The 15,080-nt window shown below is 46.3% G+C and overlaps 1 protein-coding gene across 6 annotated transcripts in view; it reads left to right on the top strand.

Annotated features, from left to right (window-relative positions):
- The window catches only part of LOC140734219 (fibroblast growth factor receptor 1-like), a 188,477-nt gene that overhangs the window by 35,370 nt on the left and 138,027 nt on the right, over positions 1-15,080 (top strand). For all 6 annotated transcript variants that reach the window (XM_073057905.1, XM_073057965.1, XM_073057946.1 and 3 more), the window contains exon 2: positions 12,882-12,961. The gene's annotated coding sequence lies outside the window, so the exon portion shown is untranslated. The remainder of the gene's footprint in view (positions 1-12,881; positions 12,962-15,080) is intronic.

Below are 15,080 nucleotides of genomic sequence, written 5' to 3'. Positions count from 1 at the left end.
ATAGCCTGCTGTTCATCCAATCAAAGGACGTGATTGGCTTGGTTCCCGACGGCCTGCTGCGTAAATTGGTGGGGGTCCGGGATCTGGGTGGTCTGATGGCATGCCCTAAGAGTAGGGCGGGAGGCTGTGTGGGCACGCCTGGTGACCCTCTACCTGGGGGTGGGCAGCAGTCAGCCGATGTTCTGGATGCTGAGGAGTCCATACTGTCGGCAGGCATTCCAGAGTGAATGTGTGTACTTTGCTTCATACGAGGGACTAAATATCCCCTTCCTTTCCTCTCGATCCCGTTTTCCATTATGGATCTGGATGAGCTCACCAGTGGGAAGGAATGTCGGAGTTACTTCTAGCCCAGAGCACGGTGTGACGGGGTATTTGTGCTTCCTTGTTGAACCGGTAAGTGAGCCTGCCCTGGTAGTGCATGTCACCATCTCTCCCATCTGTCCTGGGAGAGCTACATCAGTCAGAATGCCCGCTTCTCATTTCCCTTCAGCTCCAGAACATTTTGGAATGCTCGCTGCTAACCATGGGGTTCGCTGTGTGATCATTTGTTCAAAGTAGTCTGCGCCAGAGATGGCGACCTGTGCTCGCAGTGGCTTTATTGTTCTTGAACCATTGACGGTCAGCTCGCTCAACAGTGCAGCAACCCAGTTGGGCTGCTTATGGAACGGCTGTTTACGGGCAGATTGGATTAACTAGTCTAGGGCTCATTGAAGATCGGGCAGGCGGACAAAGTCGTAAATCACATTCTCAGGGCAGGTTGGGTGTTTGAAACTAGGATGAGAAATGGTGGGCCTGTCGAATTCTCATCTCCAGAGGTAGGGAGGTCAGGGTACTGAATAGATTTCTGAAAGTGGAGAAGGGATTTTGAGAGAAAAAGCATTGCAGTGTTGGGAGAGAGGGGGGATATGTATAGAGATAGAATAATAGTGTTATATGGCAGAACAGGTTGGAAGGGTTGAGTGACCTGTTGTGTTTCTTTGATACAAGAAATTCTGCAGATGCTGGAAACCTGGAGCAAATCTGGAGGCTCTCTAGCCCCCTTCTCTTCGCCTCCCTTGTCCTCGTTCTGCCCATCTCCTCCCTCTGGTTGCCTTCTCTTATTCCATGGCCCACTGTCGTCTCCTGTCAGATTCTTCCTCCTTCAGCCCCTTACCTCTGCCACCCCCCCGGCAACCATCGCCTTGCTTCTCACCTGTCAGCTTGTATTCCTCGCCCTCTCCTCACCTTCTTATTCTGGCTTTAGTCCTGAGGAAGGATCTCAGCCCGGAACGTTGATTGTTTACTCATTTCCGTGGATGCTGCCTGACCTGCTGACTTCCCCCAGCATTCAGTGTGTGTTGTCCCTGTGGCTGCTTTCTGAAAGCACAGTGTCAGACGAAATGAGGTATCCACCCTCGTTTGCAAATTCAATGCACCCCTCACCCAAAACTGTCTTCCCTCTTACTTTCCCGTTTGCTTTGGCTGAATGAGGGCTCTGAAATACCTGGTCAGTGGGGTAGGAAGGCATTGGGTACCCATTAGGAAGGTCCCTATGCCAGTCTAGGCCAGGATGAGGAGAGGCTCACAAAGTCTGTGCCAGGCACAGATACCTGGACCAGACTTTTTCCATCTTCCATAGAGCCCCCACACTCCTGTATCCCCCTTTCTCCATGTCCTCGGGGGGGGGGGGGGGGTGTTGATGGAGATCTCCCCTCCGATGGGTTCACCGTAACAACATCCAGGGTTGGGTTTGGCCCCAATGATGAGGGATGGCAGGAGCTCTTGTTGCAGCTGGGGAGGTGAGAATGGCCGTGGGGAGGAGTGGCGCTTGACGAAATGGGTTTACAGTTGAGAGATGCGGAGTTACTGCTAGGAGCGGCACAATTAGTGAGCACTGACTCCCACCACTGTTTAGAAGCATGGCCAGCCCACAATGTTGTGCCAGCCATGTAACTGCCAAGAATTTCCCTACTGCACAGCCCTCTGTTTTCTAAGCTCCATGTACCTCTAACAATCTCTTAAAAGACTCTGTTGTATCTGCCTCTACAACCGTTGCTGGCAGTGCATTCCACACACCCACCACTCTCTGAGTGAAAAACTTACCCCTGACATCTCCCTTGTACCTACTTCCAAGCACCTTAAAACTATGCCCCCTCATGTTAGCTATTTCAGCCCCGGGAAAAAGCCTGTGGCCACCCACACGATCAATGACTCTCATCATTTTGTACACCTCTATCAGGTGACCTCTCATCCTCCGTCGCTCCAAGGAGAAAAGGCCAAGTTCACTCAACCTGTTTTTTCTAAGGCACACTCTCCAATCCAGGCAACATCCTTGTAAATCACATCTGCTCTCTCTCTCTCTCTATAGTATCCACGTCCTTCTTGTAGTGAGGTGACCAGAACTGAACACAGTACTCCACGTGGGTTCTAACGAAGATCATTTATAGCGTAACATTACCTCATTACCTCTTGAACTCAATCGCACTGTTGATGAAGGCTGACACACTATACACCTTCTTAACAAGGAGGTTGTGCGTTATTCCTGTGCTATGGGGGGGGGGGGGGGGTCTCCTGTTGGTAACTTGTGAGCGTGCTCTGTTGGTGCCACTTGCGGGCTGCCCCCTGCACATCCTCGGACCGCACTGGTCATTGGTGCATTGCATCGTATGTTTCGATGTTCGTGTGACAAATAAAGCTAATCTTATAATCTTTTTGATACGGCAGCGAAGGTTTTACAAATTGGCGTTTGGGGTAGGAGATTCCAGGTTCAACGCCCAGTTCATAGACTCCCAACTCCAGGTCTCCAGCTCATTACCAAGAGAGTACTGCACTGTCAGAGGAACCATCTTCTCAGATGAAATGTTAAACTAGTGGTCACCAACCTTTTTACGCCCAAGATCCCCTACCTCAGCCTTAGTGAAAGGCGAGATCGACTAGTTACACGCATGTGCACTGGGGCAGAAAAGACCGGAAGTAAAACCCCGCAACCCGGAAGTAGAAATAATGTATAAACACCAGCAGTGCCCACCCTTCTTTTCACCACTGACCTGTTTAATATTGACAATATTCTTGCGGACCGGCCGACGGTGGATGGGGGGATGTTGTGTTAAACAGGACCGGAACACACTGATACAGATTCCTTATGTCCAGTCTATTCCACAATTCGCGGTTCTCGGCACTTAGTTTCGGTCCCGCTTGCTCACGTTTTTTCCGCTGAAAAATCTCAACATGTTTGTCTTTAAGTGCAGGGTGCTGGACTCAAGGTGCCGAAGCTGTTTTGAGGGCTTCATTGCCTTGGACAGCCACCCGGCCCGAACTGCGGCCTCCGCCCGCCTGCCGCCAGATGCCTCAGCCAGGTGCGGCTGGTCACGGGTGGGGTGAGAGGACAAGGTCAGGGCCGGAGGTCCCCGTGCCGGGGCTGCGTCGGTTGCAGTCCGGAGAGACCGGCCGACTGAGCAAGGAGTGCGAAAGCGCCCACCCCGCTCGTAGGATCTATCGGCCGACAAAAGTTTGTTTCAGCAGATCGCAGCGCGGTAGCTGCTCTGATACTTACGAAACTTTGAACCCGAATTAAGTCGTCTGCGAATATTTTAGCACCGGCTTCTCTATGAATGTTCGGTGTGGTAAACAGGTTTAGAGGTGGCGCCCATCTGTCTGCGCTCCGGGCATGTAGCAACGGCACTTCTCGCCGGCCGCCCGAGACCAACCAGTGGTCCCTGGTGCGAGGGTATCACTGCGTTTAGGCGACTGATGTCCTCGTGTGGGCTCAAGCGTAACAGGGAATGAGGAAAGGTGCAGCTGACTCGTATCGTTTCCTCGGGGACCACTGAGTTACACTGTGTAGTGCGGGGGAGCTACACGCATGCGCACTGGGCAGAAAGAACGGAACTAAAACCCCGCAACCCGGAAACAATCTCTCAACAGTATTTGTGTATTTATTTTTTGGGATCTACTGGGAAAGTCTCAACGATTGACGGGTTGGCAACCACTACGTTAAACCAACACCCTGTCCCCTGTGGCGGAGACGGGGGTAGCCCCTGCTATTCTGGCCATTGCTTAAAGAGATAAGCTGGACCTCTTTGTGGGATCATTCTGTGCAGAGACTGGCTTATAGCCCTGACCTCATAAGCTGCTTCCTTCGCCTTGAGGCGTCCTGTGAGGGATGAGAAGAGTGCAGATCTGGAGGGCTTCCAAGATTCAAGATGGTTTAAGTCATTTCCAGTTCACAAGTGTAAAGGAGAAAGAAATAATTGTTGTTCCGGATCTGATGCAGCACAGAAAGAACACGATGATAATAAAAAGATGCAATAAATATAAATACATAAGATAGCTTGTATACCTAGATTGATTGCATATGGACAAAGTGACGCTAGGTCCGTGGGCAGTGAAGCTTTGGCCACTGTTGGACAGCATGTTTTCATGGGGCACCAGGGTGAGGACCTGCTCCTGACCCAGGCACCCCAGCTGTGACCGCATGTAGGTGGCAGGTTTCTGGCCAGGATACCACCCACCTTTCCTGTCGCCAAAGACATAAATGTGAACTATAAATCCCAATTTAAACACAGTTTTATTGCTTAACCAGATGTCTTTATTTGATCAAAACAGCCTTGGCATGGAGTAACTCAGACAAAGTTGATGAATGTGATTATTAAATTAAAATCTAACTTAATTTCCCTGTATGACATTGGCCGACTCTTCTTCTTTACAGCTAGAAGTTATTCAGTCCATTTATTGTCTTTGTCATTTATTGTTGCTACATCTGACTCATGGAACTCCTTGTGGTGAAGGTGATCTCTGGAATCATCTTCACCATGGGGACTGCAGAGGCTCACTCCCTCCTCAAGGACAGTCTGGATGGGCAATGAATGCTGGATTTGCCAGCAACACCTTAATCATAAAAATAAGTCTTTGAAATCTACCTGTGATGGCTTAGCTTGTAAGATGTATCCGCCTGTCTCCCTCGTTGTGCCTGCTTAGAGATGAGGTAAAACCTTCCTTTCAGTCTCCTGCTAAATAGGGAGTCTTGCTACAACTCCCACCCTCCTGCCAGCTTTCCCTCCATTTCCTGAGCGCCAGTACCTCAGTGCGGTGAATAAGACCTTAAGATATAGGAGCAAAAGTAGACCATTTGGCCCATTGACTCTGCTCCACCATTCAATCATGGGCTGATCCAATTCTTCCAGTCATCCCCACTCCCCTGCCTTCTCCCTATACCCTTTGATGCCCTGGTTAATCAAGAACCTGTCTATCTCTGCCTTAAATGCACCCAATGACCTGGTCTCCACAGCCACTCATGGCAACAAATTCCACAGAATTACCACCCTCTGACTAAAGTAATTTCATCACATCTCTGTTCTAAATGGACGTCCTTCAATCCTGAAGTTGTGCCTCCTTGTCCTAGACTCCCCTACCATGGGAAATAACTTTGCCATATCTAATCTGTTCAGGCCTTTTAACATTCGGAATCTTTCTATGAGATCCCCCTCATTGGGAATACAGCCCAAGAGCTACCAGGCGTTCCTCATACGGTAACCCTTTCATTCCTGGAACCATTGTCATGAATCTTCTCTGAACCCTCTCCAATGTCAGTATATCCTTTCTAAAATAAGGAACGCAAAACTGTACACAATACTCCCAAGTGTGATCTCACAACTGCCTTATAGAGCCTCAACGTCACATCCCTGCTCTTATATTCTATACCTCTAGAAATGAATGCCAACATGGAATTTGCCTTCTGCACCACCGACTTAACCTGGAGGTTAACCTTTAGGGTATCTTGCCCAAGTCCCTTTGCATCTCTGTGTTTTGAATTCTCTCCCCATCTAAATATAGTCTGCCTGTTTACTTCTTCCACCAAAGTGCATGACCATACACTTTCCAACATTGTATTTCATTTGCCACTTCTTTGTCCATTCCCCTAAACTATCTAAGTCTCTCTGCAGGCTCTCTGTTTCCTCAACACTACCCGCTCCTCCACCTATCTTTGCATCATCGGCAAATTTAGCCTCAAATCCATTAATCCCATAGTCTAAATCATTGGCATATATTGTAAAAAGCAGCAGTCCCAGCTGCGACCCCTGTGGAACTCCATTGGTAACTGGCAGCCAGTGAGAATAGGATCCTTTTATTTCCACTCTCTGTTTTCTGCCAAATAGCCAATGCTCCACCCACACTAACAACTTCCCTGTAATTCCATGGGCTCTTATCTTGCTAAGCAGCCTCATGTGTGGCACCTTGTCGAAAGGCCTTCTGAAAATTCAAGTACACCACATCTACTGCATCTCCTTCGTCTACTGTACTTGTAATTTTCTCAAAAAATTGCAGTAGGTTAGTCAGGCAGGATTTTCCTTTCAGGAAACCATGCTGGCTTTGGCCTATCTTGTCATGTGCCTCCAGGTAGTCTGTAATCTCATCCCTAACAATCGATTCCAACAACTTCCCAACCACTGATGTCAGGCTAACAGGTCTATAGTTTCCTTTCTGCTGCTTCCCACCCTTCTTATATAGCGGAGTAACATTTGCAATTTTCCAGTCATCTGGTACAATGCTAGAATCTGTCAATTCTTGAAAGATCGTTGTTATTGCCTCCGCAATCTCTCCAGCTACTTCCTTCAGAACCCAAGGGTGCATTCCATCAGGTCCAGGAGATTTATCCACCCTCAGACCATTAAGCTTCCTGAGCACCTTCTCAGTCGTAATTTTCACTGCACAAACTTCACTTCCCTGACACTCTTGAATATCCGGTATACTGCAGATGTCTTCCACTGTGAAGACTGATGCAAAATATGCATTCAGTTCCTCTGCCATCTCTGCATCTCTCATTACAATATCTGCATCACTTTCTATTGGTCTGTATCTACCCTCAACCTTCTTGTACCCTTTATATACTTTTTTACTTAAAAAAAGCTTTTAGTATCTTCTTTGATATTAGTCGGGGGCTTCCTTTCTTAATTCATCTATTTATCTTTTCCTTCCTAATGACCTTATTAGATTTCTACTGTAAGTTTTTAAAAGCTTCCCATACCTCTATCTTCCCACTAGCTTTGGCTTCCTTGTGTGCTCTCTGTCTCCCCCCCCCCCCCCGGACTTTTGGCTCTGACTTCATTTATCAGACATAGTAGTGTCCTTCCATTCAAAAAGTTCTCCTTCTTCGGAATATATCTGCCTTTAGTTTCTCCTTCTCAAATTTCAAACTGAACTTAATCATATTGTGATCACCGTTCCCTAAGGGTTCCTTAACATTAAGCTCTCTTATCACCTCCAGATCATTGCGCAACACCCAATCCCTTAGTGGGCTCAACCACAAGCTGTTCTAAAAAGCTTTAGACGTTCTAGAACTTCTCTCCCTTGAGGTTCAGTACTCACCTTATTTTCCTAATTCTCTTTCATGTTGAAATCCCCAACGATTATCATGACATTGCCCTTCTGACACGTGTAACCCTCAGGTTCGGCTGGCGGCCAGGCCAAACTTGAGAAATCGTTTGGGTGGATGCTGTGTGATGTGTTCCCCTGTACCCCAAAATAATAAAACGCTACATAATATGCAATTAAACAATTGAGCCTGGTAATTATTAATTTGACTACAGGGTTAGTAAAGAAACAAAAAGAGAAAGGGCCCATTCTCGTGAAACAGTCTAATGCGCAACGTTGAAGCTCGCGGTTTTCCCGTCTGTTCGTTCTCCACTGATTTTTTTTTCTCTTACCCCCCCTCCCCCCAGGTGTCGACTCCTGACTCCATTCCAAGTCCACTCTGTTGACTTCCCTATTCTGGCAACTTCTCTCTCCATCTTCCGCCAAACAAAAGACCGTGAACCCCTTCTCTCAGCCCCACAAGAAAGAAACAACACGCCTGTCATTAGATGGTGCACATTCCAAAGCTTCCATTATCTCTAGTCATAACCCAAACATTGCTGCTACAGAGAAACCATTACCTTAGCAGTGAAACATTACAGCATGTTACACACGCCTTTTCTAATCTCCTGCTGTAATTTGTAAACCACATCCTGGCTGCTGTTTAGAGGCCTGTATACAACTGCCATTAGGGTCATTTTACCCTTACCATTTCTTAACTCAACCCATAGAGACTCTACACCTTCTGATCGTGTCATCCCTTTCTAATGATTTAATATTATTTCTTATAAAAAGGGCCACACCACCCCTTCTGCTACTAACCTATCTTTCCGATACACCGTATATCCTTGGATGTTCTGCTCCCAATGGCAGCCATCCTTTAGCCAAGTTTCAGAGATGGCCACAATGTCATACTTGCCAATCTGTAGCTGAATTTTAAGATGATCTATTTTATTTCTTATGTTGCTTGCATTCAGATATAACACTTTCAGTCCAGTATTTGTTGCTTTCTTTTGTAAGTGGAAGTGTAAAGACACACGGACTGCTTGTGAATGTGGCACTGATGACTTTAGTTGGAGGTAATACGGGCCTTTTAGTCTCCTGTTGGTAGTGGGAGAGAACAGTGTGTATGCACCTTCAAGTCCAGACAGGAACTGTAGAGGAAAGTGTTTTCATCAGAAGGATGAGCCTCGGTGTTGAAGGGTCACCATTTAAACCTCCAGAAGAAAGTTGTTCACGTGCACTGTGACAGGAGAGGAGTTTTGAGTGATTATCTGGTTACAAGCAGACCAGCATTTTACTTGACAATCTGGGGAGTCTGTTGTTTAACATATAGTTTGTACCAATTCCTGCCTGTTTTATTTCCCTTCTGTCTCCTCTTGTTATTCCCACGCCCCCCCCCATTTTCTTTGGCATATTGGCGTGGGAATTTTTCTTGGATATTTCCTGATGGGCTGAGATGCCCATAGTGACGATAGTTTTGTGGCAATGTTTGAGTAATGCATATAGAATTTCAGAGAGCACACAGCTCAGCACCCTACCATTCCACCCAAATCATCCCTGGTGGTGCCTTGATACAAGAACCACCTTCCATTCCAGCACTTGCCCTCAGCTTCCTGCTATCTCTTTTTTGATCTCTCAGTCTCTCATGCACTCAGCCATTTCCTTTAGCCACACTTTGACCACATTCAGAAGTTTCTCCATTTGGAACACTTCGGAACAAAGGCTCTAACATGTATAATGACAGACAAACAACTGGAGCCTGCTGTCCTGTCACTTCTGCTTGATAACGTCGCCCTAAATCTGGGAAAATCCCCTTCTCCGCTGCAGTATGAAGATTGTTACTTGAAGGTAGTTGCTGGTAGGTTGGGAGCAGAGTTCAGAGGGTAAGGGCTAAGGTTTGGAGACAGTTGAGTGGATGAACGTTGCTGGAGGAAGTGTTTTTCCTTCAAGAGGAGGATTGGAGAAGAGAGGGAAGACCCTCTGAGTGAACATATGCTGAGAACACAAAGACATTGTGTGGTATTTAGGTAAGGTACCTGCCCCATTAGCTGAACTGGAATTGATGCATTGGTGTGATTGCCCAGGAGAGGATTCAGAGGAGATGTTGTGTAGGTTAGAGTGTCTTGGTTATAAGGAGAGACCTGGATAGGTTTGGTTTATTTTCCTTAGAACTTGGGAGGCTGAGGGGGGACCTTATAGAGGTATACATGTCAACCTGTAACTGTTACCTGCTCAGTTGAGGAAAAACACCAGAGACACAAAATTACCTCTGAAACGGTTTTTATTCAGAGAGGAGTTCGCAGCCCCACGCACTTCGGGCGTAAGGTAGCCAACTCCCAATTTGTCGGTTTACAAAGGTCATACTTATACCCAAAAGCAGGGTACTACATTCGCAAATATGGTTACCGATTCGAGTTCATCAATTGATTGGCTATTGCATAGCTAAGCATGCGAAATACTCAGAATTAGCAAAGGTTAAAGCGTAATACTTGGAAGCACTTCAAAACACTTGAAATAGGTATGACTCAGAATACTTCGCCAAGCACATTGTCTTGTGGTCGCAGGTTCCCTTTTCCTTGTGGTCTCCACATCTGGCCTGGCACCTTATTTTAGCCACCTCTCCTTACTTCCCCAATGACGTACCTCTCTCTTGTCCTGTCTACATATTTTGCTACACTTACCCCTCGCCCACCCCCTCTACACGTACCCCTTACCCTCTTCACATTCTCATACATAATTATGAAGTGAGGGATGAGGTCAAGAGATGACATAGTAAAAATCATTTTCCCATTGGACAGGGGAGTCCAAGATGAGGGCATAGGTTTTAGGCGAGAGGTAAGAGGTTCAGGTGGGATACGAAGGGATTTTTATTTTAATTCAAAAACGGGTTGCTGGGATCTGGAAAGTACTGCATGAAGAGGTGGTGGAGTCAGATACAATTACAATATCCAGATATACCGTAGATGTCGGATTATAAGCCGCTACTTTTTTCCCACATTTTGAACAGCTTTGAACTCTGCGGCCTTTAATACGGAGCGGCTAATGCATGGTTTTTTTTCATGCCGCCAAAAACATTTTGCCTCGTAACAGTAGACCAATAAAATTGATGAGTAGTTCACAGAGGTCCAATGAAATTGTACGATAAATCAAGCGCACTTTCACAATTAAATTATTGTAAATCAGTCATTTGTACTCACCCTCATCAACATGGAAAACACTCGAAGAAAAGCATTGTGCTGCCTTTATGGCAGTTATTTAGTTTATAATATTTTCGCTTAGTAATTCATTTGTTAGTTAAAGTTAGAACTGTTTTAACTATATTTGTTTTCTGTACTACATCCCGGGATGCTATGACGTCACACCCGGTTTCGCCGCGTCTTGTGGGAAAAATGCCAGTTTGCGATAAACGGGAAGGCGGGGGGCGAGCGGCGGAGCGAAAACACTGCTTTTAAGTTAAAGGCGATCAATAACTTTTCCTGGTAGGCTGCAGTATATATATTTTTTACCAGTCGTTAGGAGATATTGGAATGTTGTTCAGTAAAAAAGTATACGCAACGTATTTTTAAAAGTAGCCGCGTTACAGGCACGGTTCGAAAAAAAGCATTTGCAATATGTATTTGTTTATGTTACCATATGGATTTAATTAAAAGTTAAAAAATCCTCACGTGTAATATCTTTCTGTGTAAATATCTCATATTACAACGTGGGACACCTGTGGCCGAAAATCCGGTGCGGCCTGTACAAGTACAAAATTGATTTTCTTTCTAAAATTAGAGCCAGCGGCTTTTAATCAGGTGCGCTCTGTAGTCCGGAATCTACGGTATTTGAGCTGCGCAGACATAGAAGCCTGGAGATATAATGCAGGTAAATGGGGTTACTGTGAATAGGTAAGGCATAGAAATGATGGGCTGTATAACTTCTGATTTTATGTCGGGTAGAACCATAAGACAAAGGTAAAGAACTAGGCCATTTGGCTCATTAAGTCTGCTCTATCATTCAATCATGGCTGATTAATTTCCCCTCTGAACCTCATTCTCCTGCCTTCTCACCATGGCCTCTGACACCCATGGTAATTAATGCCTGTGCTTGTGAATGCAGAGCAGTGTATATTGGGCAGACAGTGGAAACCCGCATCAAGGACAATGGGGGGGGGGGGGGGGGGGTATCTGTTCGGGTTATCCCGGAGAAATTGGCATTCATTGGCAATCAGAACATTGCAATCTCAATCGCGATAGGATTGACTTCAATGCCACAAAACTTCTCTGCCATGCCAATGGCTTTTGGGACTGCCTGGAGAAGGAAGTCGTTGAAATAAAACTAGAGGAAAAGAGTTTTAACAAAGATGAACGTCTCGCCCTAAGTAGGAAATGAAATTTGATTGTAAACAAGGCGGGACAGCGGAAACCTGATTGGATGAGGACTAACCAGTCAGGAGGGATGGATGATGTGGGTATAAATACCACCGGACTAGACATGTCCAGACATCATCCTCGATGAAAATGGCAAAGTTTATCATCGAAAATTGACACCCGTACCTGGCCGGAAGTCTAAGAAGAGTTTATTTGTCGTATACGCTAGGAAAGCACTGGATGCATTTTCAGGAAAATGTTTGTTTGGAATCTGACATGGAGAGTGTTGGTGGGGTGGGGGAAAGTGGGGAATTAACAGCAGGTCAGGCTGCGTCCATGAGGAAAGAAACAGCAGCAACATGTGGAAAATATTTCCAGGGTGGTTTTGGTTAGCAGATTAACTGCAGATTATCTGTTTATTTTTGTTACTTGGGTGGTAACGGATTGACAAGGAGACTGCAGGTCAGGGCTGCTGAATGGAGGAGAAGTTTAGAGTGAAGCAGCTTAAATCTCGTGGCCATTTCAAACCTTTCACTTGGTAACTTGTGTCTAGTCCAGAATCAGATTTAGTATCGCTTACGACATGCAATTTGTTGTTTTGCAGCAGCAGTACCGTTCAAAGATGCAAAACTTACTATAAGCTGTAAAACTGAACGGGCCACACTCCTAGAAGAAACAATGAGGGCATGTTCAGAAAAATGAGGGCAAAGAGGGAGGAGAGTCTAGGTCCTCGGACACCTGTACCTCCTGCTCAGTGATAATAACTAGAAGACGTGTCTCGGATGGTGAGGGTCTTTAATGATGGATTCTGCCTTCTTGAGGCACCACCTTTTGGAAACGCCCTTGACGTTGGGAATGTTTGTATCCGTGATGGAGCTGACTGAGTTAACAGTCCTCTGCAGCTTCTCTCAATCCTGTGCGTTGGAGCCTCCACACCAGGCTGTGATGCCATCAGAATGCTCTCCACATCTACAGGCATTTGTTTTTGACCTTCCCTCTGTTTATTAGTCGTAATTCATCATTCTAGGTAAGAGAAGGACAGAGAAAGTCTTTGCTCATTGCCCACTACAGCCAGAAATCTTCCGGGGTGGGGGTGAGACAAGCTGTAAGTGGCCCCGGCTCCTTTGCTTCTGTTTTCTCTGCTGAGATGAGAGGAAGTTTTCTCACTGAGTATTAACCAAACTTTTGTTCACATTGCAGGTGTGCAGGATTTCCCCAGGGCTGAACAAGAAGTGTAGAGAGAAGCCATGCAGCACACCGGGTCGGCCCTCACACATTAGGTAAGCTGTAGCGCTGCAGCTGCGAACCTGAAAGTTCTCTGCCAGTTAAACTCTTGGTGTAAGGCTGAGGCAGCATGTTATATCCTTGAGCAAGGCACTTAACCATTGCTCTGCGACGACACCGGTGCCAAGCTGTATTGGTCCTAGTGCCCTTCCCTTGGACAACATCGGTGGCGTGGAGAGGGGAGACTTGCAGCTTGGGCAACTGCCGGTCTCCCACACAACCCTGCCCAGGCCTGCGCCCTGGAGACCTTCCAAGGCGCAAATCCATGGTCTGTCGAGACTAATGGATGCCTAAAAAGATGCTTCCTGACAACCACAGAAGGAAACCATGTGGCCCATCAGGCCTCGGCTGGCTTATAGAACAATCCCCTCCAGCCATTTGAGAAGGCAGCTTGTCCACCACCTCAGCAATGGGAAGTGAGTTACTCTCTGTGAAGCCCACATTGCTTGAATAAATTTTTTTTTAAATTCTCTATAACCAATTCTCCTCTCACCCCCACGTCCCAGATTCTATAACTTACCTAGACACCAGAGAAATTTTGCAGTGCTTGAGTTGGCTGGGCTCTGGGCCAAATATGGGTGGTTACCCACTGACCAACATAAGAGTGATGGGCTCAATGGCCTGTTTCCATTCTGTACGTCTCTTAAGAAATCCCAGAGCACTATCTAAAAGAAAATAGTGGAGATTGGGTAGGAAGGTTGCTCTGAACGTGATGGGCCAGAGGATGTGTTTGCATACTGTACAACTCTGCCTTTGTTGGCCCTGATGCCTTGGCAAGTGTACGTGTCTCGGTCACTGTTACTAACAAAAACATTTACATGCTGTGTGTGGGCTCTGCTGTGTAAATATCAGCTGGGGTGTCCCACCCTATAGTACTGACAGCTCTTTCTAAAAGTACTTCATTGTCTCTAGAGCTTGGCATGGACAGTGTGAGTGAAAACAAGAATATTTATCTTTATCTATATTTATCAAAACTGCAATAAATGCAGTTTTGTTTATTTCTCCCACACATGCTGTCCGAGGAATCAACTCTGTTTCTGCAGGCACTGCCCTCTATCTGTTCCTAATCTCCTCCTCACTCCGGTTGGTGTTCAATACGCTTTGCTCTTTTCCTGCCATTGTACTTGTCGTTCTTCACCTGCCACCGGAGTGTTAGTGGGCTGGATGACTACGGGGAGAATCACAGAAAACTTTAGGTCTGGGGTATATGATTTCTCTTCTCCCTCCTCCTTCACTCCAGGAATCCCACATCTTGGAAACCCTCGTGATTCCCTTTGAAACCTTCCCCTCGGAGCGGGAGTCCGTAGAGTTAGGGGCGCTTCCACCATACAGGGTGTCTCCTGTGTGATGCTGCACAGAGACGTCAAGTTTAACTATATTGCTATTGGCACACGTACTCTGGTTATAAGTGCTACGAAAATTAGATTTTTGCAAAAGCAGCACAGAATGTTACAAACGTGATGTCTTTGAAGAAAAGGAAGGTGAGAGGTGACTTGATAGAGGTGTACAAGGTGATACAATACATAAATCGAGTGCGCAGCAGAGAGCTTTTCCCAGGGCAGAAATGGCTGATACAAGGGGGCATCACTTAAAGGTGATTGGAGGAAAGTATAGGGTGGGTGCCAGAGGTAAGCTTTTTTTTTTACACAGAGTGGTGAGTCTGTGGAATGCCCTGCCAGGGGGGCTGGTAGAGGCAGATACATTAAAAGTCACTTGGACAGGCTCTTTGGATTAAAGAGGATTGGAGGGCTTTGTGGAGGGAAGCTTTAGATTGATCTTGGAAAGGGTTACAGGGTCTGCATGACATTGTGGGCTGAAGGGCCTGTACTGAGCTGTAATGTTCTATGTTGAATGAAAAACAGAAATGGCCTAAACTTAAATGAATATGAATTATACAGTACTGTGCAAAATCTTAGGCGTGTGTGTGTGTGTGTGTGTGTGAGAGAGAGAGAGAGAGAGAGAAATAACCTAACTCTGATCAGGGTCTCTATTGTGGACTGAGTGGGAAGGGAGCAGGGAGAGGGGAATCGTGGCTGGGGAAAAGGGAAGAGAGAGAGAGCAGGGAGCGGGAAGCACCAAAGAGACATTCTGTAATAATCAATAAACCAGTTGTTT

Source organism: Hemitrygon akajei, chromosome 1 (assembly GCF_048418815.1).
Source record: "Hemitrygon akajei chromosome 1, sHemAka1.3, whole genome shotgun sequence".
Lineage (NCBI taxonomy): Eukaryota > Metazoa > Chordata > Chondrichthyes > Myliobatiformes > Dasyatidae > Hemitrygon > Hemitrygon akajei.
The sequence above is the reverse complement of the archived record's forward strand: the minus strand, read 5'-3'. Positions and strand labels throughout refer to the sequence as shown.